General features: G+C 37.8%; 1 pseudogene; it reads left to right on the plus strand.

Annotated features, from left to right (window-relative positions):
• Window positions 1-924: 924 nt before the first annotated feature.
• On the plus strand, window positions 925-1,234 carry LOC102817007 (annotated as a pseudogene).
• Window positions 1,235-6,007: the final 4,773 nt, after the last annotated feature.

Raw genomic sequence — 6,007 nt, forward strand, 5'->3', positions numbered from 1 at the left:
AGCTTGAACCACTGACCTTGCGATTCAAACAACTTTGAAGTTTGGTGCATTAACCCACAGCACTACACTACACCAGGACTCCATATGTGTATCTATCTATATTTATATATAAAATATCCCTTAATTAATATAGTAACTTTAATTGCCTCAGGCCAGGGCAACCTAGGAAATAAGGATAAGAATAAATCTTTTCACTCCACTCTCTCTTTTGCATTTTTTATTTTTTACCTTTGAATGTACTTACTTATCAAAAAATTTGTATCTGTTTTTAAAGAGATACTATATATATTTCCCATAGTGTTTGACAGATTCTCAGTAAATTATATCTATTCTATATAATAAAACCATATTAAACTGCCTTAGAATTAAATACTCAAAATATAAAATATCCTAATTGTGTACTAGTGATTTTAAATCTGATTTTAGAATGAGCATAACAATTGTGGAGGTACCCAGACAACCATATGAAGATAATGTCCAGTTTAATCAGGCATTAAGCTTGTCAATTGAGTGAAAAGAGGTAGAGCTGAACTACAAAAATTCACAGATTAAAAACTGCACAAAACTTAAAATGTTTAATATTAAATCCATTGGTTTTAAATAGTTTTTGCTGTATCTGAATCAACTTTAAACTTTCATGGTCTTATAACAACATGTATTTTTTCCTTTCTCCTGATTCTACAGGTTGACCGTGGTTCTGTCTGGCTTAACTGAAATCAGTTGAGTTTGGGTCTAGATTGCTGGGTGGGTTCTAGTCAGCTCCATATTATTTTTTCATTCTCCTTGGACCAGTGGCAACCTGAACATGTTCTTTTCATGGAGAGTCACTGAACTTCAAGAAAGCAAGCAGAAGGATAAGAAGCCACTTAAAAGGTCCTTCCCGAGGTGCCATTCAGCGGAAAATGGGCTTTCTATCTCAGAACCATGGCACAATTTATCGGTAACCTGGTGGAAAAGGTTCCGGCAATGGTAAATGCTGCTGAGACTTACTGGCCTTAACTGGCCACATTTTGGCATTATGTCAAGGTGGAGCTGGCTCCTCCAACCCCTGCTAAGAACTCTACAGCTATTCAGAGTCTGAGAAAAAACAGTCAGTATTGCTAAAACTGGTCGCTTCACACAGCTCACAGTTAAGGAAGCTTCGTTGAATGGTTTAGTTGCCACTGAGGTGTGGATGTGATTTTATATCAGCGAGATCATAGGCAAGTGTGGCCTCATTGACTATGATGTTTGAAGACCAATGGTTACCATCTGATTATATTTGATTTACTATTTGAGTATTCTTGAACCATGTGTGATCATACTGTTATCTGAATAAAATCGATACTTATGAAAAACCATTTGGGATCTTGTCTTGGAACTGGTACAGTGTCACACTGGCCCAGATCTCACTGACCAAAATAAGTCACGTAGCGAAGCACACATCAGTTGGAAACAGAGGGAGATAATTCTCTGCCTGTTTTAATGGAACTGACTCATTGGCACTTAACAACAACAACATTCTAATGGGAGACACAGAGGGGTCATATGATAAGGAAACAGATGTATAATTTTAATACAAGAGAGTCATGAAGCTTTGGAAACAATGATTCAATCTACAACTGCATTTAAAAAGAGCTCAATGTGCTCTTGAGTAGCTCAGGAATAATGACTTAGGGCATATACAGCCCTGGATACAAAATCTTTAGCTCATAAGCAACTTCATACTGCTAAGCAAAGATGCTCATTTGGTAAATATAGCAACAACAGAGTAATTAAACTCTTAAAGGATACACAATATTTTTATCTGTGGCATTTAAACTATTATGGGAAAAAGAGTAAGACAGTTTGCAGGCCATGTGATCTGCCACCGTGCTCTGCCAGAGTCTGGCTCCTCAGCTTCTAGTCCCTGCTGAGTACAAAGACTCAGTGTGCCTTTGCTACCACACTCTGAGTCAACAGGAAAGAAGGAAAAGACCCAGCCGTATAATTTTTGCTGAGTATGTGACTTAAAGCTGAAGCTGGATGTGAATTGGATAGCAAAAACAGTGGTGATTTGGTGTCAATCTGGTAGAAGAAGAGTTCTATAACACACCAAAAACCATTCTCTCCCTCAAGCACTCAAAATCAGAGATGTAATGAAATAAATTAAAGATGAAACACAATCCCAACTACCTGAACTTTTGATTGGAACAAAGTGATCAGCTTCTCACCTTAGACACCTTACAGAAGAAAGAACCTGTCTAGGGATGAGGGGTACTACTCTAGTCTCTATAACTTTCGGAAACAATATCTCATAGGTATCAATGAAAAATTAAAAGATAAGAAGAACCAAGGCAACATGATCCAAAATCAAGAGCAAAAATACAGATCCACAAATGACACAGATATTGGGATTAATACATAAAGATTTTAATGTAAGTGTTATAAATGTGGTAAGAAATTAGAAGAAAAAATTTAAAAGATGTCTAAAACTTTTAAAAAAAAATTCAATGGAGAGGTTCCAGTTTGGGAAGTGGCAGAGACAGCCAGGTAGGAAAGGCTCCATAGGGGAGGAATTGAAAAACCCAGAGAAGATGCACTCACAGAACACCACCAGAGCTCTGGATCTACCATAAGGTCCAGGGTGTCAGTTTCACACACACACAAGTGAAAAAATCACTATATGAAGGAAAATATTGCGAGTTAGGAATCACTCCAGACAGGACTCCCTCTGTGGCCACCTCGCCTGGGCAGAGTTCAGAGGGCAGGGCTACAGCCAGACCAGCAAGGGAACAGACACTAAAAGCAGTGTAGTGATATTTGCAAAAGGAGGTGTGGGGGATTCTACATGTTTTTTCCTCCTTTTCCCTGTTGTGCCTTCTTTGCCCAGCTGGGACACCTTTAGGCTTAGCAGCTGACCCTACAGTTTTCCCATGGCATAGATAGAAAAAGCTTGGCGGCTACTTATGACATCAGCCTCAGGGTCACAGCCCTAAAATTAACTTGTGCAGGACCCTTTACTCTGGCCTATCTAGGCAAGAAAAAGCAGGCCCATCAGGCCTGACACACAAACCATATGAACAATTTGTAAAACCCCAACATAAAAGGGCACAACTATCTCAAGAATTACGCTGTGCACACCCAGATACCTAACTGACCTTCAGAGACAAAAATAGTAGACAATGTTTCTCCCATTAACTTCTAAATATCTGTGCACCACTACGGTGGTAACTAGAGGAGGGGCCTGAGCGAGCAGACACCCCCACCCACTACTGGAGGCTTCTACAGTGCACACACACAGCCTGTGTAGCAAGGTGACTGGACAGTTGGCCACAGTTTTATTTTTGTTTCAAAGTGGTGGTTTTTGACTCTGCTTTTATATTGCTTCTGCTTTTGATCCTTTTGACCACACATTTTTCCTGGAGGTGGGAGCTTTTTCTCCCTACGTTATACAAGAAGAGACAGCAATCATGGTCATATAGCAAAGCTACAAGCATAATCCATAATATTCTACCATTGAGACAAGAGCCAATAACAGCTGCTAAGCATTACATTTGAAAAGGGAAGCCTATCTTCTGATCATATCCAGCAGGAGACACCCAGTAAGCTTAATAACACAACAACAAACATCCCTTTAAGCATTAAAAAAATGGCACAACTACTGGAACTGACAAGCAAAACACAACAAAAGATCTCAAAACATGTCCAGAAACAGAAAAGAGTAACTGAGACAACTGAACTAGAGACATACAAAGGCTCCCCATAAGAAGAAGAGCAGGTTTTAGATTTTCCTGAGAAGGAATTCAGAAGAATGATATGGAAACAAATTCAAATACTCTGAAAAGGGCTGGAGCAAAACAAGGAAGAAGTCAGGAAAGTACTACAAAAGCAATCAAGCAAAATTGATACAGCATTGGAAATAATTCAAAACCTGCAAAAAGTGGTCCATATGATTAATAATAAAATATCAGAAATGGACAATACACTGAAATGGAAAAGGAGTAGAATAGAAGAGATGGAAGCCAAAACTGGTGAGCTGGAAGACAAATGTCTCAATACTGTTAAGATAGAAGACCAAGCAGAAAAAAAGGATAAAAAAAATCTGAAGAGAGTCTAAGATTCATGCTGTATAACATGAAGAGGAACAACTTAAGAATTATTAGCATTCTAGAATAGGAAGAATCAGAGAAGTCCACAGAGGAGAGAGTGGAAGAGCTTTTGGAAGAAAATTTCCCTAACATCTTGAAAGAGGAGAAAATAAACATTCAAGAAGCCGAACATACCCCAGGAAGGATAGACCCCAAAAGAAAGACACCAAGACATATAATAATCAAGCTCTCTAAAATCAAAGAAAAGGAGAGAATCCTAAAAGCAGGGAGGGAGAAGTGTCACTCATAAAGGCAAGCAAATCAGATAAAGCTCTGACTTCTCAGCAGAAACCATGCAGGCAAGAAGGCAATGGGGAGATATATACAAAATCCTAAAAGAAAAAACCTGCCAACCAAGAATAGTCTATCCAGCAAAACTATCAATCAAATATGATGGTGCAATCAAAACATTCCAGGATAAACAGAATCTAAGAGATTTTGTCAAAACCAATACAGCACTTCAAATCATCCTAAAGGCAGTTTTTTGGACTGAAAACCAACAAGTAAAGACAACAACCAGAGATTGACAGGCGTGGCAACACCACTGGAACTCAGCTGACAGATAGCAGAGTTCAGAAGACAACAAAAACTACAACAACAAATTCAAAGGAGCTGGAAGGTCAACTAAAGATCAAAGTAGTATCAATGTCAAAGAAGGGATAAATGTAGGAACAGAGATCCAGGTAGTGAGTAGGTCAGGTAGATTACAGGATACAATAGATTCTCTTAAATGGAGAGAAAAGTTAGTGGACTATAAGGCAACCCCAAAGAAAGTTAATACTTCACAACTAGCTATGAAAATGAATTTCCAAGAACAAGCAAACTTGAAAACTCAGAAGAAACCGACAAGAAATAGCACAAAAAAAAAACACAAACTCAGCACAAGAAGGCATGCAGAACAAAGGAATGAACAGCACTACCAAAAAATTAATATAATGGCATCAATTAATTCATACCTATCAGTAATTACATTGAATGTCAATGGATTGAATGCACTAGTGAAGAGACAGAGAGTGGCAGATTGGATAAGAAAACAAAACCCTTCAATATGCTACCTGCAAGAGATACACCTGACACACAAAAACAGACTAAAAGTTATAGGATGGAAAAAAATATACCAAGTTAACTGCAACAATAAATAAGCAGGAGTGGCAATTCTAATCTCTGATAAAGTAAACATTAAGACAAAAACCAGCATAAGAGATAAAGAAGGACACTATCTCATGATCAAAGGGTCAATTGAGCAAGACTACATACCCATAATAAATATCTATGCTCCCAATGAAAACGCACCAAGATATATGAAACAAACCTTACTAGAATTGAAGAAAGAAATAGATAAATCTACAATTATAATGGGAGATTTTAATATGCCACTTTCAAAAAGGGACAGAACAACCAGAAACTTGACAAAGTCAGAGATGAACTAAATAGCACAATCAACTAACTTGACCTCATAGATGTGTACAGACCATTCAACCCAACAGCATATACTTTCTTCTCCAATGCACATGGAACATTTTTCAGAATTGACCATGTGTTAGGTCACAAAGCAAGTCGCCATAAATTTACAAACAACAAAATACTACAGAGCATCTTTTCAGACCACAATGCTATAACATTAGAAATCAACAACAAGAAGACTAAGGAAATAAAGTCGAACACATGGAAACTGAACAACACCTTGTTGAAAAGCGACTGGGCAAAAGAAGAAATTGAACGTGAATTCATAAAGTTCCTAGAAACAAATGATAATGAAAACACAACATACCCAAATCTTTCGGACACGGCAAAAGCGGTGCTGAGAGGACAATTTATTGCAATAAATGTGCATATCTAAAAAGAAAAAAGAACCAAAATTAAAACATTAACACAGCATCTCCAACAATTAGAAACTG

The sequence above is a fragment of the Chrysochloris asiatica genome, unplaced genomic scaffold (assembly GCF_000296735.1).
Source record: "Chrysochloris asiatica unplaced genomic scaffold, ChrAsi1.0 scaffold00074, whole genome shotgun sequence".
NCBI lineage: Eukaryota > Metazoa > Chordata > Mammalia > Afrosoricida > Chrysochloridae > Chrysochloris > Chrysochloris asiatica.